The 27,950-nt window shown below is 43.6% G+C and overlaps 1 long non-coding RNA gene across 6 annotated transcripts in view; it reads right to left on the bottom strand.

Annotated features, from left to right (window-relative positions):
- Window positions 1–1,246: 1,246 nt before the first annotated feature.
- The window catches only part of LOC113597566 (uncharacterized), a 267,813-nt gene continuing 241,109 nt past the window's right edge, over window positions 1,247–27,950 (bottom strand). For 5 of the 6 annotated variants that reach the window (XR_008290078.1, XR_008290081.1, XR_008290082.1 and 2 more), the window contains 4 exons: window positions 19,177–21,845; window positions 11,910–12,011; window positions 3,578–7,192; window positions 1,247–3,122 (listed from right to left, as the gene is read on the bottom strand). This is a non-coding gene — a long non-coding RNA (uncharacterized LOC113597566). The remainder of the gene's footprint in view (window positions 3,123–3,577; window positions 7,193–11,909; window positions 12,012–19,176; window positions 21,846–27,950) is intronic. The other variant, XR_008290079.1, reaches the window with a different exon arrangement.

Here is a 27,950-nt window from a genome sequence, read left to right as displayed (position 1 = left end):
TTGCGGCACCTGGGTGGCTCAGTCAGTTAAGCATCCAGCTCCTGATTTCAGCTCAGGTCATGATCTCACTGTTCTGCGGGTTTGGGCCCCATGTCGGGCTCTGTGCTGACGGCGCAGAGCGTGCTTGGGATTCTGTCTCCCTCTCTCTCTGCCCCTCCCCTGCTCTCTCTCTCTCAAAAAACAAATAAATAAACTTAAAAAAAATTATATTAAAAAGTTACTATGTGTCAAGCACTTAGGTAACGCAGTGATCGGCTAATTTCTCCCAGGGACCTCCTTCAGTCTGTAACCTGGAGTACCTCTGTCCTCCTCTAGGAGAACGTCATGACTTCAGGACACATCTGCTTTCCCAAGTACCCATCTATTAGTGATCTTTTCTGCAGCCAGTGGACACAGAGCCGTGTGACGGTCGTGCCAGCTCTGGGCACAACCTGCTCAGGTTCAAATCCTGGCTTGGCCACTTTGCAGCTATGTGACCTCGAGTAAATTAGTTAGGCTCGCTGGGCCTTAGTTCCTCATTTATAAAATGGGGATAATAATGGTGCCTATACCTCATAGTGTGTTTGCAAAGATTAAATCAGTTGATACAGGTAAAGGGTCTCCATGCAATAAATGTTGGCTCTTACGGTATCGTAGCTCACTTACTGTGCCTTTAACGCTGCATGGCAGACATCCTCACCGTTCACCAGTTCTCAGCCTCCTCGGCTTCCAGGAATATGGGGGGTTTTACTTCCCTGCGTTTTATTCCTCTTTTATCGAGGACCATCTTCCCTATGATAAAATGCACTATTATTATTATGGGCTGAATTATATACCCCCTCTCCATTCATATGTCAAAGATCTAACCCCCAGGATCTCAGAATGGGACTGTATTTGAAGATCGTACCTTCAAAGGGCGATCACGTTAAAATGAGGTTGTTCGGGTGGACCCTAATCCAATATGACGGTGTCCTTATAAGAAGAGGAGATTAGGACACACACAACAGCAGACAGAAGGACGGCTAGGTGAGGACACGGTGGGAAGGCAGTCATCGCAGGCCAAGGAGAGAGGCCTCAGAAGAAACCAGTGCCGACCACAGCTTGATCTTGGACTTCCAGGCTCCAGAACTGCGAGAAAACAAATTACTGCTGTTTAAGCACCCGCCCCCCACCCCCACCCCAGGCTGTGGCCCGAGCAAACTATACACATTCCCACCGGCAAATGGGTTTCAGTTGCTCCTCGTCCTCATCAGTATTTGGGGTTATGGGTATCTATTTTTATTGTAGCCACTTTCATGGCTGTGAAATCTTGGTTGTGGGTGGCTTGTTCGTGCTGAGCATAAGCTGGATGAAAACCCACTAGAGAGGCGGGGCCACCAGTGGCCATACTGATCAGTTAGTGTAAAAAAACAAGTAACAGCAAGGACTCCTGTCGTCTCTGTTCTATCCGAGAACAGAATAGCCCACTGGTGGCTCGTGACGGGGGCTTGCTAGTCCTCGTGGGCAAGCAAGGCCGGGCCGGTACCGATGTGGGGAAGGCACTGCCCAGGGGTGTGTATCTACCCGTCTGAGGATGTGGGCGATGTGAAATTGCAGAGACAAATATCAATCCATATCAATCAATATTTATTGCTGAGTAAATACCTACAGTATGCAAGGTGTTCCCAGGGGATCCAGGAGAGGAGTCGACAGAGGCTCTGAAAGATTTACTCCTCTTGATTTTGCATTATCTGTGCCTCCAGCCCCTTCCATTAGCATGAATAATTAACAGCTGACAGAGCTATCAGCCACAGTAAGAGCATGCTTAGGATTCAGGCTTTGTCATGCGCCAGGGAAGAGAAAAGGCTCAGGGGTTTGAAAGTGATGATCAGGATGGGTCCTGAAGAGGAGGAAGATGAGGCATATGAAATACAAATGCAGATCGGCCCCCCGATTTTCTGTTTTTCTGAGAAAATTGCCTTTAAAGGCACGTGCCATACGTGAACGCTAACTTAGAAGTACACAGAGAGAAACCTTTCAAGGCACCCTTCCCTCTTTCCCATTGCCCTCCCTGGGGAGCGGTTGGGGGTTAACAGTCGGAGTGTGTCCCTTCGGACCCCCCCTCCCCCGTAGGAAAGTCTTTACACACGCAAATGAACATATATAGATCTCTTTTTTTATATTAATGAGATTCTATCCTGCATATCAGCCAGAGCTGGCTTTTATTTCACGATCGTATATCTTGAACATCTTTCCCCGGCAATACATGCATCAAAAACTCCATTGCACAGGCATGCCATGATTTATTTATTTAACAACACTCCTATGGATGGGCATTTAGATTGATTGCATTCTTCACTCTAGCTAGCTAGCTAGCTATAGCTAGATATGTATATATCTGGGTACACATGTGCAGACATATCTACAAGGTAGTTTCTCAGGCTGGCTTAGAAGAGGACTTTGCCGGGCCAAAGACTGTGACCGTTTTAAATGTCGCTGGAAGCTGCCAAATTGCCTCCGAAATGGCTTTGCCAATGAAAACTCCCACCGAGAGTGTCCAGCGGTCCCCAATTCCCCCTGCTGTCCCCAACTCTAGATATCGTTGATCCTTCTATCTTTTTAACGCTTGCCAACCTGGCGGATAAAGAGCGGTCTCTCATTTCTGTTTATAATTGCACGGTTGTGATTTCTAGTGAGGCCGAATGTGCTTCATATTGTCTCCATCCCTCACCAGATCGGTAGGCAGGAGAACTGATTACACTGTAGTATTTTTTTTTTTTTCTTTAACAGAAGGAAGCAGGTAAGTGAGAAATGCCCCTCCTGGCCCCGGTCATCTGGTTCTTGGTGTGCAGTGCTGAAATCCAGCCAGAATGAAGTTGCTCGAACTTCTGGCGGTGACTTGGAAAGGTGGATTTGTTCAGCTGTGCTCAGACCCAAGTAATTAGCTGATCGTTTGGGCATTTAGCTCGAACACCTCGCCACAACGCTGTTCTCTTTAAGCTCCCGGGAAGCAAAGGATGCACGTTGGTCCAGCTTATTTTCTGAGTGCCTCCTCAGTCCTTGAGGAAGCTCCCCCTTCTGCAGGGACCATACTGTGGGTGCGCTTTCTAATGGTGACGAAGATGGATGACGGCCATCAGGTCCCCAGAGCTGTTCACAAAACCCTCGTGAGGACAAAAACAATGAAAAAGTTTTCTGGGACTGTTTACACTGACATCCCACTACTGCTATCGCAATCCAGGCGCCTACCCCTCCCGCCACTTTCCAATCCCCCCATCTTCCTTCCTTCTGCACTGAAAGGCATCTTTCCCATCTAATCACGGCGATCCGATAATAGTGATGGCCTGTCCAAATTGAGCACAGTGCTAAGCATTTTACTAGCATTATCGTCAAATTTGAACCCATGGTTGAACAACCCCAAACACTGCCCTCCTGCTCATGCACACCCGACACGCTCCTGTCTGGGAGCTTTGCTGTTGCCCGGAATGTTCTTCTCCAGACCGAATACATGGCTCACTCCCTCACCTCTTTCAGACCTCCCATGGAATGGCACGCCTCAGACGCCTCTGATGACCTTACCTAAAATAGCGTTCCCTGTCGCTCTCTGTCCCCTACCTACCGTTTCAGTGTCTTCACGGCACTTTTCACTGCATGGTTTTTCATTGTGCACTTAAGAGTTCATTGCTGTCTCCCTCATTTGACCGTAAGCTCGCTGAAGGCAAGGACTCCGTTCACGGCTAAATCCTCTGTGGATAGAATAGCACCTGGCAGGAGGTTCGTGCTCGATGAATCTTGGCTGAGGACATGCACCTTGAAAGCAATTTGGCAACCCGTCGTAAAACTAAGTATGTGGATGGCCCATCACTGAGCAATCCCGTCGAGAAAAATTCCCGCACAGGTCTGTAAGAGGACATATGTGGGGATGTTCTTTATGGAAGAAGAGAGCTATTAAGCCACCCCGGTGTCCATTATTAAGGGAGATGATGGGAAAAATGAGGTATGCACACACCATAGAACGCTATGCTGCACTTAGAAGGAAAAACGAAATGCCCATACAGCAAATGCATTGATCTTTGAAAAGAGTGCTGAGTGAACAGTGTTAGAAAGGAAATGACACAGCACAATACCTTTTATGTAAATTAAGAGCACACATGCCTAACATGACGCTGTGTATATCACAAAAACAAAAGACTATTTAAGGATACCGCTTATACAACCTTCCAGAGGGTGCCTCCAGGGGACGATGGGGAACCGGGAGATTGAAGAGAAGAAGGAGAGAGAAATAGCAAAAGAGACAAGTTGGGCGGACTGGTGCAGGTGGGGTTCGCAAACACGGAGATGTGGTTAACGGAGGGAGCCCTGTTGACCTCGGGTGCAAACGGAGGAAAGCAAAAACAGAGTCGAACGCCCTTTCTCCTTTCTCCAGCTGACATGCTCCCACCTGGGCTTCAAGCTTGGCTCAGGCATGGTCTCCATTTTGAAGCTTTCTTTGACCCTTCCCCATAGGATTAATTCCTCCTTTACTGACATTCCCACAGCATTTTAATGATACTTGTGTTTTAGCGTTTATAACCTCGTATAATAGCTATTTGCTTACACATCTGCCTTCTCCATCAGGAGATAACGGATGTGACTTATTAATTTTCGTACCTCTGGCGCCTAGAATTGGTGATGAAACAAATTAATGGTGAGTTTAAACAGACATATGTTGTAGGGCCTCGAGAATGACTCTAGTTTGAACTTAATCTATAAACGCAGTGGTTTCAGAATCAGCCAGTGTCTGGCTGGGTGGGCAAGAGTTTTCTGAATTTGGAATTGGACGCCAAATCAGAGGCGTTTTGCTGTTCATTTCTGGAGAAGAAATGGAAAGGGTGCAGCCGGTGTGGTCTGAGGTGCCTGCTGGACCAGGAGCTCTGGCCCCGAAGAGAGTAGGCTGCAGACACACCCACTGGCCCAGGGTAATTCTCGGGGTGCTGGCCAGGCTGCAGGTGCAGCTAGAGGAGGTTTATCCCAGAGGCTGAGTCTGGCACCAGAAGTCACAGCTACTTCTGGTCTCCAGCCAGGCAAACACCCGGGAACTGGAACAATGAGGCTGCAACAAAGTATGGGGCCCAGGAAGCCGCGGTGGCTTGTGCGTGGAAGCTCCAAGAAAGCAGGATATGCCACCAGGGGCCCAGCAGTGTGGGGCAGTCTCCTGTCACTGGCTTTGGTTACAGGTAGGGGTCCTGGTCTCAATCCTTAGACTCAGCCACGAAGCAGAGACTAGTGCAGCCAACGCCCCCTGCCCAGTTACCTACCCGCTGCCAAGCACTGTGCTGAATGCACAAAGGAAGGGGGACGGGGCCCGTGTGAGAAAGCTGAGACATGGGAATTGGGGCACAGGAGTGTGGAGCTGGGACTGGGGAACAAGGAAAGAGTCCGGCTTGGGTCATATGATCGGAAGTTTGGCCTCAGGGAAGTTGATGCAGAAATCCAGGCTCTAGAGCTGGAGCGGTTACAGAGATTGGGGGTTAACCACGAGAATCACAATGACGGGTGACTCCAAATGTGTGCGGAAGGGGGGCTGCTGGGCCAGGGGTTGGGCAGGGGCTGCCGCCGGGCACAGTTCTTTTCTGCTACAAATCCAACTTGCCTGTGACCTTGGGTGCATCTCCCCACTTCCAGGGTTTTCCTTATCTCACAAGCAGAATGAAAATGTCGACATTTGCCAAGCATTTGCCAGGTGCCCTTAGAAGGTTCTAGATGTTTCTATAACTTTACGCTTGCACCACTCCTCTGAGGTGGTATCATGAGAGTGACATGGGGCACAGAGAGGTTAAGTGACTTGCATGGGTAACAAACCTAGCATTTGAAGCCAGGCAGCTTAACCCCAGAGGAAGTGCACGTGCACACACACACACACACACACACGCACGCACACGCACGTGTGCACACACACACACATGCACACACACTCTTTTTTTTAAAGTTTACTTATTTATTTTGAGAGAGAGAGAGTATAAGAGAGGGAGGGCCAGAGGGAGAGAGGGAGAGAGAGAGAATCCCAAGCAGGCTCTGCACTGACAGCACAGAGCCCAACGTGGGGCTTGAACTCACGAACCATGAGATCATGACCTGAGAGGAAAGCAAGAGTCAGGGGCCCCTGCACACACATGCTCTTAATCACTGCGCTACACTGCCTTGCCAGAGACAGCATGTGTCTCAGGGGTGAGAAGGCAGGAAGGACCAAAGCCTCTACTGTCATTTCGTGAGGACGTCCAGACAATTGAGAAACATCTTGGCCACTGAGTCTCCTCCAGATTAGAGACAGAGCGGCCTAGGAATCAGACGTGACGGCTGTGGCCAGAGGCTCTGGTCCGAGGCTCTGGCTTCTGTTGTCAGACGCGGGTGGCCTCAGACAGTGCATGGGTGCAGATGAGCCAGTTCTCGCAGGGCAGCGCAAAGCTCCTCCAGCCGCGGCCTTTCTCTGGGTGGACCACGAATGATGCTATCGGAACAGCCAACTTACGCGGTGCTCTTGATGGCTGCCGGTTCTGTGGCTTTCCAGAGAGGTGGCAGCAGGTGTCCAGAACACCGGAACACCTGAGCCGCTCCGTGCCGTGTCCAGACATCCCCCAGCGGGAGCAGCTCCCACTGCCCCGAGTGGTAACCCGCTTGGTGACGTACCCTTCAGTCGCCTCCTTCCTTCTCTTCCCTGCCTCACTCCTTGGCCCTCCCGAAAAAATGACTTACAATCAATCCGTTGTCTATCCCTCCTGGAGAAATGACAATCAATCCATTGCCTTAGGGCCTGCCATAGGCAACTCGAACGAAGACACCAGAAAGGACTTTTGGTGGCAAAGTGCACGTGCCTGAGAAACGCCCCTCACCTGCACAATCTCTGGATTCTGGGAAGGATGGATGTCCTAACCTTTTCCAAAGATAGTTAGGTCGTGGAAGTAAGACAAGCTCCGAGCAGCCTAGTAAGGGGCTGTTAAAATCTGACTGAAGACAGGTCTAAGATACTCTGATTTCCACACGCCTCCAGTACCTCCCAGGTGGCCTCCTCGGGTCTTAGAGTTCCTCCCGGACCAGGTTTCTGCCTTTGGAAATGCAGGCAAAGGTGATCCTGTCTCTGCTATAGGAGGCTTCCTCTTCTGATGCCCTGGACTTCTTTTGCCACATCCAAATGGAAATTACTTTTCTGCTCCAGTTAGCAACAGTTTCTGCTTTCCAGGTGAATAAACATAATTCTCTGCAGGGGTAGAGGAAACATCCAAGTGGATTCCCATAGTCGGTGCTGGCCGCCCTCACGTTTACCTAGGGCGTCCTTTCCTAGCCAGCCAGCTCCACACCCTTTTCTTACATAAAGCCCCAAATCCACCAACAGCAGGTGACCCACCACCCTTCTCCCCTCCACAAGGCCCAGGTTCTTATTAAGAAACATAGAAAAGGTTGAGAAACATGGCATTTCTTTAGGGAAATACTTTCTGGGTTCTTTTGTTCCATATCATAGCACCCAAAGACAATTAATACTCTTTGTCTAACATGCTGGGGCAGATGGTAGAACATGCCCTTGGCCAGAGGCAATTGATAGAGGATTTTCTGCACCCAGCCCCCCAGGGCAGCCTTCCCAAGGGCTGTGAGGCTCCGGAATGTCCCAGCATGTCGGTAACCCACTTGTGACATGCCGCCTGTATCAACAACTATTTTGAGTGTATGCTATAGAAAGCCACGCCATGGGACAAAGGCATAGGGGGTTCTCTTCAGAAGCCACAGGTCCCTGGTCGATCCCAGGTCTGCTCCCTATGAAGGTCTTAAGGAACAACTCAATGTTTAAAAAGTAGCTCGATCGAGGGATAACTGACGTAGCAGCAATTCACTCCCTTTATGTAAACAATCCAGTGGATTTTAGGATATTTACAATTGCACCACCAGTAGCACAAATTTTTGGATGTTTCTCCCACCCCCAAAAGAGCTCACTGTTGACCCACTCCTGCTTGGGAGCTGTCTCAGCCACTAACAAATGACCATCCTTAGCTGCCTCCCCACCCCAGGCCTCTCTGGAAATGTACAGAGGGTGTCTCCCAGGTGTGTATGAACACGTCTGTTCCTCTCAAACTCTGAAATCTTTGCCGGGTGTGGCCACCAAGACAGAAGATCCCCAAAGTGCCCAAGTTAAGATGCGGTCTGTAGCAAAGTGGCGCGAGGCCTCCCGGTCATTTGTGTGACAATCTTTTAAGGCGTCCCAAAGCTGCACGGATCCTTAGCTATTTTTTGAGCACCTGCTAGGTGCCAGTTCTGGGCTAGCACCGGGGAATTGAGGGCCAGGCGGGTGACACGCCCAGGAAGCCCCCTGGTTCCCACCACAAGTCAAGTTTGGGGATTCCCCCCGGCTCCTTGACAAGGACCCTGGTTTCATTCATGTTTGCACCACGTGGGATTGGCTAGTATTCATATTTGCTATATTGTCTTCAGCTTTAAAAAAAAAAAACAGTAAAACGTTATAGATAAGATCCACTCCTTGTCCCACCCCTCAGTGAATATCATGAGTTTATTATCTAAGATTCCAGGATATTTTTTTGCACCTATCATTTCTATCCTCCAAGGGGTCCCTTAGCCAATGACCGGCACGAGGCAACAAAAGCCCAGAGCTCCCCTCCTGGGGCAGCTGAGGCTGAGGACCTGATTCGAAATCCCCCTTGCCTGGCCCTGTCTCTCCTTTATCCTGCTCCCCTCCTTCCTTGCTGGCTCCTGGGCAGAGGTACTCTCTTCACAAATCACTCCGACACTCTGAGAGCACAGCCATTCAAAACAACCTTGGTTCACACATGTGCACCTCTCTTTCTGCAGACATTCTTTCTAAGGTATACACTTAGTGCAATTGTTGGTTCCTGCAGCGTGCAGTTTCCATCGTCCCAGGCGCGGTCCAAAATGCTTGAGCTGATTCATGGTTCCACCAGCAGCATCTGAGAGGCTCTGTTTCCCTACACTCTTGAAAATCTGTGACATTGTCCGACTTGAAGTTGTGCCAGTCTACTGGCCGAGAAGTGGTACCGCATTATTTCACGTTGACCCCTTGATATGTATTTGTGGGTCCTCCAGTTTTTCTATTCTGTTAATAACCTGTTTGTATTATTTGCCCATTCTATCGGGTTGTTTCCCTTTTTCTATGCGGCTTGCACAAATTCTAGTGTATTCTAGAAATGTGCCGGTTACAAAATTTGAAAACTCCATACTGTTTCAAAATGGAAATACAATTTTAAAATAACACATGTTTATTGAAAGTTTAAATAATGCAAAAGAAGAGAAATTAGAAAGTAAAAGTTGCTTCTAATAATCTCCACTATGGCCTCAGGCTTCAATGCCACCCAACGATAAAAATAGCCACCATTAACAGGGAGGCATATATCCTTCCAGAATGTATAATGCATATAAGAGTTTATAAAAATAGATTCACATGAATTAATTCACTAAATATTATTAAGCATCTGTCGTGAGTCAAGTATAAAAGGTACCAAAATACACAAATCATTAAAAATATACCAGCTATACAAAAAACACTCCCCAGCTAGCTTCTATCAATACCCAGCTTATTAAAGACATCTTTTTATGTTAAAACATATGAATCCCCCTGACTCAGCATAATAGCCCATTGAAAAGTAATCTTCCACCAACAGACCTCTTGGCTATTTCCATTTTTTATATTTTATAAAAAACCCCTCAATGAACATCCTTGTACATACATCTTTTGGCAGTTGCCTCATTCTCTCCTTAAGATACATTTCTACAGCTTAAACTTTTGGATCAAGAACAGCCCATTTTAGAGGCGCCCCAGGGGCTCAGTCGGTTGGGCATCCGACTTCGACTCAGGTCATGATCTCCCAGTTCATGGGTTCGAGCCCCGCGCCGGGCTCTGTGCTGACAGCTCAGAGCCTGGAACCTGCTTCAGATTCTGTGTCTCCCTCTCTCTCTGTCCCTCCCTGACTTGCACTCGGTCTCTCTCTCAAAAAATAAATAAAAATATTTTTAAAAATTAATAAAAAAAGAGGGGCCCATTTAGAATTTGATAGAGATTGCCAGACTGCCCGCCAGAAATCTTGTGGCAATTTACACTCTCACCAACGATGTGTATGTGTGTCTGGCTCCTCCCATTTTCAAGCCACTCTTTAAAAGAAAGCCCTTGATCACTATTTCTACAACCCAAATATAGCCCATATCATTTTCCTTTCTCTACTGATTTTAGAAAAAAAATAGGCAAGAGCAAGTTTGAACAATTCTAGCCTACTAAGATATTTTAGTCCTTTTATTAATTCGCTGAATCCTTTCTATGGAGCCATTAATCACAAAGTGAAATTTGTTTGAAGGAAGAGGTCTGATTGAAAAGCCACCCAAAGGCATTTAGCCATCGAATATCGAAAGGATTTCTCCCTAAAGTCTCCCCCTGACGGTGTGTTCCCACGGCCAAGAACTCTGTCGCTCATAACAAGGCTTCTTGGCCCTGCCTACACCTCCTGTTCTCGTAGCCACACATATTTCTGTGATATATGGAAATACAACAGTCGCCTTGATGGGATCTCCTCCTCAGATGCAGATTTTGAGTTTCACTTGTTTACTGAAATCTGGGGCTAGACAGAAAAAAGATTCACAGGTAAAGGTAGAAAGTAAACACCTGGGTTTTCACACCCCAATTCAGGAGTCACTTAGCATCGCCAAACCAAAGCATTGGCCCATATCCATCCCTCCTCTTGAGTTAAATTCTAGAGAAACATTGCTTAACCAGAGGTCAGTTAAAACAAACAAACAAAAAAAAACTTTGGAAAAGAAATTAACAACGTAAGAAGGTGAGAGTGCTAATTTCCCAATGTGGCCACAAACTCGAACCTGTAAAACGTTTGATGGTCCAGATCTTTGTTTTAAAGCCCTCCTTCTGGAGGCTTAGAAGGAATTAGCCACATGGGAGATTCCTGTTTGCCTCTCCATGTGGTCCTCCCAATATCCTCCATGGCTGCTCGACTAAAGATACAACCAAGATGGCAGGGTAAAGAGGAGGAAAATGCCTGGGTAGGGCTGACATCCAAAGAGGTACTTGCTTATTTTGGCAGAAGCACGTATGCTTCATTGATAGGTGTTTTAGAAGAAGTAACAGTTGGGATCCATTGCAAGAAACAGAAACCCCTGTGTTATGCAAAAGCAGGAATTTAATATAGAGGATTTCAGGCTTATAATATCACTGGAATGCCTGAAGGAGTGCTTCATAAGCTGCACCCCCATGAATGATTTGTGGAATCATTGAGACAGTACTGGCCTATCAGAGTAGTGCAGCCTTTTAGGTTACCACAGGAATCCTGAGTTCAAAACCAGGGCATTATAGAGGCACCTGGGTGGCTCAGTCAGTTAAACACCTGACCCTCGATTTCAGCTCAGGTCACGATCTCATGGTTCATGAGATAGAGCCCCACGTCAGGCTCTGCACCAACAGCACGGAGCCTGCTTGGGATTCTCTCTTCCCCTGTTTCTGCCCATCCTCCATGTTCTCTCTTTCTCCCTCTCAAAATAAATAAATACACTTAAAAAACAGAGCATCGTAACTGTGATCCAAGGATCAGGAAACCAGAATAAAGAAGAATGCCACTAGTGCCTCCTAAAACCCAGCAGCCTGGAGAATAGCCATGGAACCTCACATTTTACCATTTCCCCAAAGAAAACACACAAATGGCCAACAAGTATATGAAAAGATGCACAACACTACCAACCATCAGGGAAGTGCATGTCAAAACCACAATGAGATAATACCTCACGCCCATTAGGATGGCCACTAGGAAAAAACAAACACGAAACAGAAAATAGCAAGTGTTGGTGAGGATGCAAAGGAATCAGAATCCTTGTGCACTGTTGGTGGAAATTTAAAACGTTTAAGCTGCTATGGAAAACAGCATGGAAGTTTCTCAAAAAATTTAAAATAGACTTACCATATGATCCAGCAGTCCCACTTCTGGTTATATGCCCAAAATAATGGAAAACAGGATCTTGAGGAGATATTTGCGCGTACATGCTTGCTGCAGCATTATTCACTGTAGCCAAGATATGGAAACAACCATATCGATAAATGGATAAAGAAACTGATCACACACACATACACACACACACACACACACACACACACACACACACACATGCCTGTGCACATGCAAACACAACTGGAATGTTTCTCAGCCTTAAAAAAGAAGGAAAGGGGCACCTGGGTGGCTCAGTCATGTTAAGCATCTGACTGTTGGTATCCGCTTGGGTCATGATCTCACGGTTCGTGAATTCAAGCCTTGCATTGGGTTCTGCGTTGGCATCGAAGAGCCTGCTTGGGATCCTCTCTTTCCTTCTCTCTCTCTGCCCCTCCCCTACTCACTTTCTGCCTCTCTCTCTCTCTCTCTCTCAAAATAAATAAGTAAACTTAAAAAAAAAAAAAGAAGGAAATCCTGGAGTGCCTGGCTGGCTTAGTTGGTAGAGCATGTGACTCTTGATCTCAGAGTTGTAAGTTCAAGCTCCACATTGGTTGTAGAGATTACTTAAAAACAAAATCTTTAACGGTGCCTGGGTGGCTCGGTCGGTTAAGTGTCCGACTTCGGCTCAGGTCACAATCTTGCGGTTTGTGAGTTTGAGCCCCGCGTCGGGCTCTGTGCTGACACCTCAGAGCCTGGAGCCTGCTTCGGATTCTGTGTCTCCCTCTCTCTCTGTCCCTCCCCTGCTCGCACTCTGTCTCTCTCTATCAAAAATGAATAAATGTTAAAAAATAAAAAAATAATAAAATCTTGAAAAAGAAGGAAATCCTGTCATACGCTACAACACGGATGAACCTTGCGGACATTGTACTAAGTGAGATAAGCCTGTCACAAAAGAAAAACACTGCGTGATTCCACTTACATGAGGTATCTAAAGTAGTCAAACTCTTAGACACAGAAAGAGGATGGCAGTTTCCAGGAACCAGCAGGAGGGGGAAAATGAGGAACTGCTGGTCAATGGATATAGAGTTTTGGTGTTGCAAAATGAATGAGTTTTAAAGAGCTATTGCACAGCAACGTGCCTTTGTTAACGCCACTCTCCTGTGTGCTTAAAAATGGTTGCGATGATAAATTTTATGTTATGTGTTTTTCGCCACAATAAATAAAAAGGAAAGAAGATTATCTTGGGTGGATCTGACCTAATCTTATAAGCCCTGTAAGAGTAGAGAGTTTTCTCTGGCTGGAAGCAGAAGTCAGAGATTCAAAGCACAAGAACGATGATGACGTGCTGCTGGCTTGAAGGTGGAAAAGCTCACACAGCAAAGACTACAGGTGGCCTCTAGCAGCCAAGGATGGTCCCCAGCTGATAGCCTACAGGGAAATGGTGCCTCAATTCTACCTCACCTTCAAGCAGTTGAATTCTACCAACAGCAAGAATGATCTCAGAAGCCAAGTTTTCCCCCAGAGTTTTGAGATTAGAAGTCAGACTGTCACCTTGACGTCAGCCTTGTGACACTCTGATTGAGGAACGCAGCCACGCTGTGCTGGGCTTCTGACCCACAGAACTGCTAAGCTAATAAATGAGGATTTTTCAAGTCCCTAATTTTGGGTCAGTTTGTTACATGGCGATAGAAAACTAAGTTGATTTGTCATGCGGCGAAAGTGAACTGAAACAGGGTACAAGAACTTCTCTGTAGAGTTGTAACAGAATGATTTGTAACAGAACTGGATGCAGGTATGTCACAAGGGTCTACCCAAAATGTAACACATTCTGAACCATACGGGTCAGTTCACCCAAAAGAGATGCACGACTATACTCTTGTCCTCCTTTAATGACTTTACTTCCCGAAAGCCCTGTTGTTTAGTGTGATACTATTCCATGAACAAATTTTCGTGCAAGCATACTTTCATTCAAAAACTTCCTTAAGGGACACCTGGATGGCTCAGTCGATTAAGCATCCACTCTTGATTTCGGCTCAGGTCATGATCTCACAGTTTGTGAGACTGAGCCCCGCATTGGGCTCTGGGCTGACAGTACAGAGCCTGCTTGGGATTCTCTCTTTCCCTCCCTTCTCTGCCTCTCTCTCTCTCTCTCTCTCAAAATAAATACATAAAAACATTTTTTAAAACTTCCTTACTATGAAAATAAAGAAAATATATCAAGATAGGAGAGATTGTAATTTACAGTATGACAGCAAAGAATATTAACTTTCTATTTTGTAATTATTATAAGCTCACAAAAATTGCAAAAATAATAAGGAGTTCTCCTATACACATGACCTGATCTCTTGAAGTGGTTTGTATGTTTTCTCACTGTTGAGTTTAAAGAATTATTCATACATTCTAGACATGAGTCCTATCTCAGATATGTGATTTCTAAATATTTTCTCTGAATGTGTGCCTTTTCTTTATGGATGGTTTATTGTGGGGTCCCATCTAAGCATTCCTTAGGTAACAAAGGTGTTTTCTTTTGTTCTCTTCTATAAATTTTATAGTTTTGCGTTGACATTGAGATATATAATCCATTTTGAGTTATTTTTGCATAGGAGGTGAGGTTCATTTTTTTTGCCTATTGATGGCCAATGGTTCCAGCACCATTTGTTGAAGATCATTCTTTTTCCACCCAACTGCTTTAGTGCCTTCCCACAAAAAATTAGTTGGACATATTTACATGAGCTTATTTGGGGGTTCTCTATTATTTTCCACTGATCAAGCCATATCTCTCTTTCTCCCTCTTTTTCCCTCCACTAATACCACACTGTCTTAATTACTGTAAGTATATAGTAAGCCTTAACATTCCATAGTGTAATTCCTGTTTTTATTTTTCTTTCTCAACATTGTTTTAGCTATTTTAGTTCATGGTCTTTCCATAGATATTGTCGGGATATTTACAGAAATTCTGTTGAATCTATATACAGATCAATTTCAGAAGAACTAATATCTTTACTATGTCAAGTCTCCCAATCCATAAACATAGTATTCTCTCTCCATTTATTCATATCTTTGTTAATTTCGTTCATGAAAGTTCTAAAGTTTTTAGCATAGCATCTATATGTGTTTTGTTAGATTTATAACTGGGTGTTCCTTTTTGTGAGACAATTCTGAATGGTACTGTATTTTTTGTTTTGTTTTCTGATACTTTGTTGTTTGCATATAAACATGCGCAACATGTGCATATAAAAATGTGACTAACTTCTGTATGTTCACCTTGCTAAAATCACTTATTAGTCTGGAGTTTTCCTATACATTTATTGGGGCTTATGTCATCTACAAATAGCAGGAGTTTATTTCTTATCTTCTAATTGCTATGTCTTTTACTTCCTTTTCTTACTTTATTGCACAAGCTAAGGCTTGCAGCTAAGTATGACTGGTAAGAGTAGACATCCTTGCCTTGTCCCTGATCTTAGGGGAAAGGGATTCAGTCTTTTGCATTATGTATGATGTTAGCCATACATTTACAAAACGTTTTTTGATGTTTGTTCATTTTTGAAGGAGAGAGAGACAGAGCGTAAATGGGGGAGGCGCAGAGAGAGACACACACAGAATCCAAAGCGCCTCCCAGGCTCTAAGCTGTCAGCACAGAGCCCAATGCGGGGCTCAAACTCATGAGCCATGAGATCATGACCTGGACTGAAGTGGGATGCTTAACCGACTGAGCCACCCAGGCACCCCAGCCATCCATTTTTTCTTAGTGTCCTTCATCAGGGTAAGGATGTTCAAGTTCCTTTCAAGTCCTAGTTTTCCTAAGTGTTTCTCAGAAATGGAAGCTGGAGTCCATCAATTGCTTTTTCTGCATCAATTAATATAATTGTGTGGTATTTCCTGTTTAGCCTGTTAATATACGGTGGATTGCACTGATTGATTTTCAAATACCGAACAACACTTGCATTCCTGGAATAAGTCCCCTTACTTTTGGTATAGGATTCTTTTTATGTATTGCTGAATTTGGTTTGCTAATTTGCTGAGAATTCTTGTGTATGTGTAAATGAGGGATATTGGTTTGTAATTTTCTTTTATTGTACTTAGTTAAATTTATGTGTGCAATGTTGTCTGTAATATTACCTATTATTTAATGCCTTTGGTGTCCACAGTGATATTTCCTTTTAGTCCCACTTGTGACTTCTCTTTTTCTGTTAGTCTTTCTAGAGGCTTGTCAATTTTATTGATAGTTTTGAAGAATCTGCTTTCTTTTTATTAATTTTCTCTATTGTTTTCCTATTTTCAATTTCATTTACTTCTGCTTTCATTATTTGCTTCCATTTGCTTGGTTTGGGTTTATTGTTCTTTTTCTGCTTTGTTGAGATGAAAGTTTAGATTATTGATTTGAGACCTTTGTGCTTAGCAAATATACGCATTTAATGCTATAAATTTCCTCCTATGCACTGCTTTAGCTGCATTCCATAGGTTTTGATATGTTGCATTTTCATTCTCATTCAGTTCTATGTTGATTTTGATTTTCCTCCAAACCACTTCTTTTGTTCATGAATTGTTTAGAATCGTGTTGTTGTTTTTTTTTAATGTTTATCTTTGAGAGACAGAGAGACAGACAGGGCGTGAGCAGGGGAGGGTCAGAGAGAGAGGGAGACACAGAATCTGAAACAGGCTCCAGGCTCTGAGCGGTCAGCACCTAGCCTGACGTGGGGCTCGAATTCACGAGGTTTGAGATCATGACCTGAGCCGAAGTCGGATTCTTAACCGACGGAGACACCCAGGCGCCCGTAGTATTGTGTTGTTTAATTCCTGACTTTTTGGAGATTCACCAGTTGTCTTTCTGTTGATTTTTAGTTTGATTCAATTGTGATCAGAGAGGATACTCTATATGATTTCCATGCTTTTTTTTTTTTTTAATTGAAGTATAGTTGACATACAACATTGTATTCGTTTCAGGAGTACAACATGGTGATTTGACAATTCTATACACTACCCAGTGCTCACCATGATAGGTGTAGCCACCATCTGTCAACATTCAATATTATTACATATGATTGATTATACCCTTTATGCTACACTTTTCATTCCCATGACTTACTTATGTTATAACTGAAAGCTTCTACCATTTAATCCTCACCACCTAGTTTGCCCATTCCCCCACTCCCCTACTCTCTGGGAACCACCAGTTTGTCCTGTGCATGTATGAGTCTGTTTCTGTTTGTTCTTGTGTCTCAGATGCCACATAGAAACGAAATCGTATGGTATTTGTCTTCTTCTGACTTTTTTCACTCAGCATCCGTGTTGTGAATGGCAAGATTTCATTCTTTGCTACGGCTGAGTGATATTCCATTTCTTAGCCATTTAAAAAATGATTTTAATTCTTTTTGATTTATTGTTATGTTTTGTTTTACTCGGGATATGGTGTATCTTTGTGGCTGTTCGTGTATACTTGCAAAAAATTCGAATTCCACTTGTTGGATGCAGTGTTCTCTAAATATCAGTTAAATCCTGTGGCTAATAGTATTTTTCAGTTCTTCTAAATCTTTGCTGATTTTCTGCGTAGTGGCTCTATCAATTATTGAGACAGAGTTATTGAGATCCCGCAGTATAATTGTGGCTTTTCTATTTCTCCTTTCAGTTGTGTTAATTTTTGTTTCATGAATTTTGTAGCATCGTGATTTGGCAATACACAGTTAGAATTGTTATGTCTCGGTGGATTGATCTTTTTATCATCATGGAGTATCTATCTTTGTCCCTGGTAATTTTTTTTGCTCTTAAGTCTACTTGATCTGATATCGGGATAATATGGATACCAATATATTAGTATAGCTAGCTTTCCTTTGATTAGTGTTTCCGTGGTATATTTTTTTCCATTCCACTTATTTTTAACCTATCTATATCAGCATATTTGCAATAAATTTCCCATAGAGAGCACAGAGCTGGGTCACTGTTTTCCCCACTCTGTCAATTACTATCATTTACTTGGTATACGTATACTATTCATGTTTAATACAATTATTGAGATGTTAGGAATTATGTCTGACATTTTATTATTTGTTTTCTTTTTTTAATTTTTATTTGAATTCTAGTTAGTTAACATACAGTGCAATATTAGTTTCAGGAATCGAAGTCAAAGATTCATCACTTACATAAAACACCCAATGCTCAGCATAATAAGTGCCCTCCTTATCTGTTTTATTTGGCTTTTGCTTGCTTCCCTTTTCCTGCCTCCTTTCAGGTGATTTAAATGTTTTTAGTATTACATTTTGCTTTATCTGTAGGCTTGAGTATATCTCTTTGTAGAGTTTTCTTAAGTGGTTGCTCAAGGAATTACAATATAAATATGTAACTTACCACAGTCTATTAGTATCACCATTTTACCACTTCAAGTTAAATGTCGGAAACTTATCCGTTTTTCTTAGTGGCAATAAGGCGGGTCCTGCCTCATTGCTACTAAGCCAGGACGGTAGTCAGGGCTCTGCTCACACACAAGCTCTGTTGATCACTACGTATCAGGAGACAGGGTTGCTGCCATATTACTGCCAGACTGGGATGGTTGAGAGGGGTGTTCTCCCACAGTCCTGGTGTTGGCTGTCATGCACAGTGGCACCGGGGACGACACATGCTTTTTGCGGTGTTCGGATGGTATAAGGCTCATGTGTCACAAAGGTTTTATTCTGGAAAGGCTTCCACTCTCCCTATTTTTCAGGTAGAGAGAAAAGGCCTCCCTTGTTTTATCGATTTGATTTGACCTCTCTGTGCTTGGCGTTTCTGGCTTGTGAGCTTCTATGGTATCCAGGCCAGAATATAGAGGTCTCAAATACCAAGATTCCTAGACAAAGCACCTTAAAAAAATTTTTTTAATGTTCATTTACTTTTGGGGGGGGAGGGGCAGGAAGAGAGGGAGATACAGAGTCCGAAGCAGGCTCCAGGCTCCAAGCCATCAGCACAGACCCTGACACGGGGCTCGAACTCACAGACCGTGAGATCACAAACGGAGCTGAAGTCAGCTGCTTAACCGACTGAGCCAGGCACTCCAACAAAGCACCTTTTAAAAAAAATTTCAGTGTCAAAAAAAAAATTTTTTTTCAGTGTCTTCTGCTGTTTGCTTCATGTAGTTTTTCCAGGGTTCCCATTTTGTCTGAAAGCCCAATGCCAGAAATCCCACTTATTTTAATAAGGAAGATTACGTGTTCCATCTCAACCTAATATACGGGAAGAATATCCATGGAGAGATAACATACATCAATTAAACAATAACATAGGTTTCTACCAATAAACTTGAAAGAAAATAAGCACAGTAGGTACATACATGTCAGATCCTGAAACTTTCCTGCTCTTGTCAAAGGAAGAAGATTCGATAGCAGCGGTCAATGCCGGAGGAACGGTGAAAGGGAGTCATTCTTTGGAAGATGCATTCTTTCTCTACCATTCTGTTCACTTTTTCAACCTGCTTGGGCTCATGGTCATCCTGCATTTAAAGTGCCTTAAAAGTAATGTTACAGCAAAGACAAAAACACTCCAGGACAAAATAAAGACTAAGCAGAAGAGTGTTTTAGAAACATGGAAGCAATGCACACGGACAACAGAGAAAAGCCGGTAAGTCTACGGATGCAAGGCCAAACATTTTGGCCTCATCCAAACGTGGTATACGATACAAATGTGTGCCATATGATATACTCTGACTAAAAACTGATGTTTCAATTAATTTGCTGAATTCCCTGGAAGTATTGGGTCAAAATATCACTTCTTTTTTTTTTATTTTTTATTTTTTAAAATTTACATCTCAATTAGTTAGCATATAGTGCACCAATGATTTCAGGAGTAGATTCCTTCGTGCCCCTGACCCATTTAGCCCATCCCCCCACCACCACCCCTCCCATAACCCTCAGTTTGTTCTCCATATTTATGAGTCTCTTCTGTTTTGCCCCCTCCCTGTTTTTACATGATTTTTGTTTCCCTTCCCTTATGTTCATCTGTTGTGTCTCTTAAAGTCCTCATATGAGTGAAGTCATATGATTTTTGTCTTTCTCTGACTAATTTCACTTAGCATAATACCCTCCAGGTCCATCCACGTAGTTGCAAATGGCAAGATTTCATTCTTTTTGATTAAAGTGTATTTATTGTGTTTTGAGGTGAGAAAATTATATCAGAACAAAATAAAATAGATGAATAATGGCAAAAGAAAAGGCTGTTGGGGTGCCTGGGTGGCTCAGTCGGTTAAGCTGCAGACTCTTGATTTCGGCTCAGGTCATGATCTCACAGTTTGTGGGATCGAGCCCCACATAGGGCTCCACGCTGACAGTGCACGGAGTCTGCTTCTGATTCTCTCTCTTCGTCTCTCTATGCCCCTCCCCTGCTTGTGCTTACTCTTTCTCAAAGTAAATAAACTTAAAAAAATAAAAAATTTCTGGTCGGAGTGGCTAACATTAACAACTCAGGAAACAACAGATGCTGGCAAGGATGTGGAGAAACGGGAACCCTCTTGCGCTGTTGGTGGGAAGGCAAACTGGTGCAGCCGCTCTGGAAAACAGTGTGGAAGGTCCTCAAAAAATTAAAAATAGATCTACCCTGTGACCCAGCAATAGCACTGCTAGGAATTTACCCAAGGGATACAGGGGTGCTGATACAGAGGGGCACATGTACCCCAATGTTTATGGCAGCACTTTCAACAATAGCCAAATTATGGAGAGAGCCCAAATGTCCACCCATTGACAAATGGATTAAAGAAGATGTGGTTTATATGTACAATGGAATACTACTCAGCAATGAAAAAGAATGAAATCCTGCCATTTGCAGCAATGTGGTTGGAACCAGAGGATATTATGCTAAGTTAAATAAGTCAGAGAAAGATAGATACCATATGTTTTCACTCATATGTGGAAGTTGAGAACCTTAACAGAAGATCATGGGGGAAGGAAAAGAAAAAAAAATAGTTACAAACAGAGAAGGAGGCAAACCATAAGAGACTTTTAAATACAGAGAACAAACTGAGGGTGAAAGGGGGTGGGGGGTGGGGAAAATGAGTGATGGGCACTGAGGAGGGCACTTGTTGGGACGAGCACTGGGTGTTATATGTAAGTGATGAATCACGGGAATCTACTCCCGAAGCCCAGAGCACATAGTATACACTGTATATTAGCTAACTTGACAGTATACTGTATATATATAATAAAAATAAAATAAAGCTGGAATAAGTAAAAATAAACATAAATAAAAATAAATAATAAATAAATAAATTCTAAAAGCTGTTATGACAAAAAGTCATTAACTGGACAGTCATCATGAGAGCAGATTTCTATATTTTAGGCCCAAACCGTGCTGAAATGGCTGGAGATCTGTTAACGAAGCAAAGAAACTTGATACGACCTCATTAGTATTCCCCGAGGTTGTCTTGGGGAAGAAGACAGACTCCAGTTTGACCACATTCTTGGAGGAGAGCAATCGTTCTGAGTACACCTAGGGGCTCTCACTTAAATTCCTCCCATCCCAACACTAAGGGTGACACCGTTCCTAGAGAGAGAAGGGCCATAAGTAAAAAACCATTTTATTAAGGTTTCTAAGAGATTCAGGGTGACAAGCATCTATGACCCAGGTTATAACAAAGAAGGGAGCACTGCATTCTCCTCTCCTCCCCCCGACAGCTTGGGGCCTGACATGAGTCTGGCGCCTCCCCCGTGGGCCCGCCCATGGCGTGGAGCAGTGGTGGTACCTGGTGGGAGATTCTGGCACCCGATGAAAGAGGGAAAGCAGCATCTCTTGGCAAGTGTGACGCATGGCGTCAACGACCACGATGCTATGTCATTCCTCGTATCCGCACCCTTTGCCATCGAGAGGCGGAGTGTACTCCTGGATCCTGGGTTCAGCCATTGACCGCTGTGTCCAAAAGAACAAGGCAGAAGAGATAGCGTGCCGGCTCCAATTCTCCTTTCTCATTCTTTTGCCATCGCCATGAGAAAAACGGGTCCGGGACAGCATGGTCTAACGTGGAATGCAGCCGTTATCCCAGCTGGACCCAGCCTCGCTTGGCCAATCTCTAGCCAAGAAGAATTAGAATCCCAGCCTAGATCAGCCAGTGCTCATCATACCCCCCAGTTGCGTGGACCATAAATGCAGTTGAATGCCATGGAGGTTTTTGAGTTGATAAGCTATGCAGCAACACCGCACAAATAGCTGATGCAGTAAGAAAGACTCCTTCCTGAGCACATAAAGAACATCTCCAGAAGGGCCACTTGGAGAGAGGGTCTCTATCAGTGATGGGACAAAAGCCAGTGGAATTTGATTCACTACCATGACGGTGATTCCCATTAGCATGCCCACTGTGCGATGAGCACTGGCCATATTCTGTCTATAGGGTTGATAAAGAGTTTCAAGATCCTATGGCAGGTTACATACACATTTACATATAAATTTGTCAAACTTGAGATTTATTGTTTTATTATATGTAAGTTATATCTCATTGTAAAAAGTAAATTAAAAAGGAAAGGAGGGGCTCCTGGGCGGCTCGGTCAGTTAAGCGTCTGATACTTGGTTTTGGCTTGGGGCATGATCTCATCGTTCATGAGTTTGAGCCTCGCATGGGGCTCTGCGCTGACAGTGCTGAGCCTGCTTGGGATTCTCTTTCTCTCCCCCTCTCTCTTTCTCTCTCTCTCTCTGCCCCTCCCCTGCTTGTGCTCTCTCTCTCAAAATAAATAAATAAACTTAAAAACAAGGAAAGGAAAGGAGCCTCTGCCAGTACAACCCAGGATATCCTTTTAAACCAAAACCGGGGAAGCATGAAGGAGTCCTGTGCACATCTCAAATATTCCAAGCCCCGCTGCTATGAGCCTCTCACTAGTCCCTGGCCCCCTATCCCAGGAGCAGGACGGTCACACACGTTTCTACAGCATGCTTGTTAAAGAGCATGGGGCCTTCAGCAAAGGAAGAGAGTGGGGCTAACTCCGAAATCCATCATCATCAGGGATGGCCGCGTGTCTGGACAGCCAGTCAGCGTGCAGGCTGAGACAGCCAGGCCTGCAAAATGAGGATTCCGTGATGCAAATAAATAATCATCATCAGGCTTCTTCAGCACAGGCGCTGCTCCGCAGTCCACCTGGGCAGCTGTGGCTTGCTCCCGACCAGGAAGCATTAGCAGCATGCTTGTGATTCCCTTATTATAGTAATCATTCCCTAGCCGACCGCAGAAGGAGTCCAGGCATTTCCCCCCTCCAACCTCCATCCTCGTCCAGTTTACATGCATTCTCTTTCCTAAGCCCGCTCACCTCTTTCTTCTCTCCTTTCTCCTCCAAGGGGCCCCAGCGATGCCTACAATGGGCTTATCAGTCTCAACCCACTATTTTTTACAAGTTCAATCCCGAAGCACGATGTGCCTGCGGTTAAATCTGCCGGAGGTGAGACAACTACCCAGAGCTGACTGTGAAAAAGGGTGCTTTCTGTTTCCTGCTGCACAGCACTGCACGCTGGAACTGGCAGCCTGTAATTAACTGCCACGTTACCTTCTATCAAACTGCAGCAGGAGGAAAAAAAATCTCTGGAGATGACAGTAGTGGGATAGAAAGAGCACTGGGCTCTGTCTCTGACCATCAGAATGTGAATCTTGGTCTTGATTTACAAGGTGGAAAACATTAGCCCCTGGCTACTCGAAGTGGAGGCCGTGGACCAGCAGCACTGGCATCCCATGGAGAATTTCAGGACTCATCCACCCACCTCTCATATTCGAGTCTGCATCTTAACACGATCCCCAGGTGAAGTTTGAGAAACACGGACTTAAGCAAATCACTGCGTCTTCTTTTCCACATGCGCGTTAAGACAGAGCGACAGTAAGTTCTATCTCAAGGGATGCTAACACTGCATTCATCATTAGTAGATTGTTCTTTTTTTTATCTTGTTTTTTTTTTTTATTATTTACTTACTTATTTAGAGAGGGCACAAGTAAGTGAGGGGCAGAGAGAGAGAGAAAGAGAGAGAATCCCAGGAGGGGCAGAGAGAGAGAAGTGGGGCTCACCCGGGGCTCGTGTTTTACCCAAAGCGGGGCTCGTGTCCCCCTGAAGCGGGGCTCGAGCTCACCCAATGCGGGGCTGGAGCTCATCCGACATGGGACTCAAACTCACAAACCGTGAGATCATGACCTGAGCCGAAGTCAGACGCTTAACGACTGAGCCACCCAGGCACCCTGATTTTGTTTTTTAGACTAACATAAAGCAAAATCAATTTTTAGGGGGAAGGCATACATTTCCATGAATTTTAACACCTATTTTTATGTAACTGCCACCCATATCATGATACAGAGTATCTCCATGGCCAGAAAAACATCTCTCACCAAATCCCTTTGTAGCTAGCTATTCCTTGTCCCTACCTCTAGCCCCTGGCAACCGCTGGTCTGTTCCCTGCCACTACAGTCTTATCTCTTAGAGGATGTCATATAAATGAAATCATGCAGTGTGTTACTTTTTGAGACTGGATTCTTTCACTCACCCTCTGAGTCATACAAATTGTGTTTTTATTCCTTTTTATTCCTGAGTAATGTTCTACTGTATGCAAGTAACAGTTTGCTTATCCATTTCTTGTGTTTCTTTTCAGCTTTATAGAGTATAATTGACAAAGGGTAATATAGAGGTGCCAGGGTGGCTCGGTCAGTTAAGCATCTGACTCTTGATTTCGGCTCAGGTCGTGGGTTCAAGCCCCACATCAGGCTCTGCGCTGACAGTGCAGAGCCTACTTGGGATTCTCTCTCTCCCTCTCTCTCTGCCCCTCCCCAACTCATGCTCTCTCTCAAAATAAATAAATAAACTTTAAAAAATGATAATATAGTTAAAGCATATGGTGGTTTGATGCATGTACATATTATGAAAAGATTCCTACCATCGAGATAATTAACACATTCATGGCCTCGTATATTTAGATTTTGTGTGAGAGCACTTAGCTCCGTTCTCTTTGCAAACTTCAATTATACAATACAGTATTACCAGTTGTAGTCACCAAGTTATACATTAGATCCTTGTAACTTATTCATCTATAACCAAAAGTTTATACCCTTTTACCAACCTCCCCATATTTCCCCCACCCTCTAGCCCCTGGCACTCACTATTCTACTCTGTTTCCGTAAGTTTCACTTTTTTTTAGATTCCATATATAAGTGATACCATGCAGTATTTGTCTTTCTCTGTTTGACTTATTTCACCTAGCATAATGGCCCCAAGTTCATCCAAGTTCATCTAGGAAGGAAATGACTGGATTTCCTTCGTTTTCAAGGCTGAATAATATTCCAGTGTGTGTGTGTGTGTGTGTGTATGTGTGTGTGTGTGTGTGTGTGCGTGCGTGTGTATAACATTTGCTTTATTCATTCATCCATCCATGGATATGTAGGTTGTTTCCATATCGTGGCTACTGCTATTGTGTTATAATGCATATATTGGTCGCCTTGATGGCATCCCATAATTCCTTTAGGTTTCTTCACTTTTTCATTCTTTTTCTTTTTGTCCCTCTGATTGGATGAATTCTACTGCCGTATCTTTGAGTTCACGGATTCTTTTCTCTGTTGAATCTAGTCTTCTGCTGAACCCCTCTACCGAATTTCTCATTTGTTATTGTACTCTGCAGTTCTATGATTCCTGTTTGGTACTTTCTTGTATTTTCTGCCTCTCTGTTGAAATTCTCGCTTTGTTCATGCATTGTTCTCATGACCTCAGTGACCATCTTCATGGTCGTTATTGTGAACTCTTTATTGGGTAAATCATTCATCTCCATTTCATTAAGATCAATATCTGGAGATTCATTCTGTTCTTTTGTTTAGAACATATTCTTCTTCATTTTCCTTGATTCTCTATGTTGGTTTCTGCGCGTTAGATAAAATTAGCCACCTCTCCCAGTCTTGACAGACTGGTCTCGTGTTGGACGTGAACCTTATCAGTCTGCCTGGCCCGAGTTCCTGGTTGCTCCTCAAACCTTTGTGATTGTCCAATCTGCCATCTTTGCTCTTAGTGGCGTCCAGTAGTTGAGGATGTGCCGAGACTCATTAGTGTCCCAAACAGGTGGCTCGCCATCAGCACCTAGATGGGTGGTGATTAGAAGCTGGACCCTCAGGCAGCAGCTAAGACATGGGCATATCTTCTCCTTCCTCTGTGCTGAATCTGGGTATGTAGCCACAGAGGGTGTTTCTGTGCTCATTTAGAAACGGCTTCTTTGTTTGCTGTGATCCTGTAGGACTCATGAACACAAGTCCCAATGGCTATCAAAAAGTAGGTGATTTGGGGGCCCATCCCTCCGGTGGCAGCTAGATGCGTAGAAAAGCTCCTTCCAGGGAAATTCTGCCAACTTGATTTTACTATTGGGGTGAGTCAGAGGGAGAATATGGAGGAAGCGCCCACCAGTTCTTTGGGGCTCTTGGAAGGATTGCAGTCAGTACTACTGGATTCAACTTTCTAATATTTTGTTGAGGGTTCTTTGTGTGTTTGTTTATGTGAGATATTGGTCTGTAGTTGTCTGTTCTTACATTGCTTCTGTCTGATTTTGGTATCGGGTGATGCTGGCCTCACAAAATGAATTTGGAAGTGTTCCAAATCCCCACTTCTATATTTTCAGAAGAGATTGCATAGAATTGGTGCTATTTCTTACTTAAGTGTTTAGTAGAATTCTCCAGTGAAACCATCTAGGCCTCCGTATTTCTTTCTTGAAAGATTTTCCACTAATATTTTAATGTGTTACAGGACTATACAAGTTATTTATTTCATCTTAGGTGAATTTTGGTCATTCGTGGTTTGTAAGGAATTGGCCCATTTCAACTAACTTGTCAAATCCATGTGGGTGGAACAGGTCATAATATCCCCTTCATCCATTCCCCACATTGGCAATTGGTTTCTTTTTGTCCTTCCTTGTCAATATTGGTAGCAATTTATCATTGTGGAAATCTTTTCAAAGAACATCTTTTGGTTTCGCGGATTTTCTCTATTGTTTTTCTGTTCTCATTTTCATTATTTTGTCTTACCTTTATTATCTTCTTCTGTCCGTTTACATTGCCCTTATTTTGTTCTTTTCCTAGCTTCTTAAGGTTTAAGCTTAGATTTAATTAGGCCCCTTTTCTTATCGAATATAAGCATTTAATGCCAGAAATTTCCTTCGAAGCACTGTTTGTTTTGAATATTTTATTTTCACTTATGTTTAGTTAAAATATTTTCTAATTTCCCTTTGGGACTTCCTTTTTGGATTGATAGGATTGTTTAGAAGTGTGTGTTTAATTTTCAAATGTTTGAAAATTTCCTGTTACCTTTCTGTTGAGTTATGGTTTCATTCCATTATGGTTGGAGAGCATACTCTGATTGTAAATCTTTTACATTTGTTAAAATTTATCTTATGACCTAGGACATGGTCTCCGTTGGTGAATGTTCCATGTTTACTTGAAAATCTGTATTCCGATGGTTTTCGGTAACATTTTCTAAAAATGTCTATTAGATTCAGTTGGTTGATGGTGCTGCTAACTTCCTCTATAGCCTTATTTTCTGTGTACTAGGTCTGTCAATTTCTGAGACAGAAGTGTCAAAGTCTCCAACTATAGTTGTGGATTCGTCTCGTTCTCCTTTTCGTCAGTTTTTGCTTCACGTACTATGGTGTTCTGTCATTAGACACATACTCATACGGTGTTGCCCTGTCTTCTCGGCAACTGACTCTTTTATCAGTATGTGCTTCCCTCCCTCACCCTTGGTAATTTTCTTTGCTCTGAAGTCTATCAGTATTAGTGTAGCCACTCCAGCTTTCTCTTGATCAGTCCATGTATTTTTCCATCCTTCTACTTTTAACCTAGCTATATCATTATATTTGAAGCGAGTGTCTTGTAAATAGCATACAGTTCAGTCATTAAAAAGAATCCATGCTGACCGTCTCTTTCAATTGATATGTTTAGACCATTTGTATTTAATATAATTATGAAAACGTTTTGACTTCTACAATGTCATTTTCTGTTTGTTCCCTCTGTTTTTCACTATTTTGCTTCTCCTTGCCTGCCTTCTCTTGGTTATTTGAACATTTTTAAATATATGTTTTAATTCATCTATTGTTGTTTACTATATCTCCTTTGGGAGATCTTTGGTTGCT

The sequence above is a fragment of the Acinonyx jubatus genome, chromosome X (genome assembly GCF_027475565.1).
Source record: "Acinonyx jubatus isolate Ajub_Pintada_27869175 chromosome X, VMU_Ajub_asm_v1.0, whole genome shotgun sequence".
Taxonomy (NCBI): domain Eukaryota; kingdom Metazoa; phylum Chordata; class Mammalia; order Carnivora; family Felidae; genus Acinonyx; species Acinonyx jubatus.
This window is presented reverse-complemented; position numbering and strand designations above follow the sequence as displayed.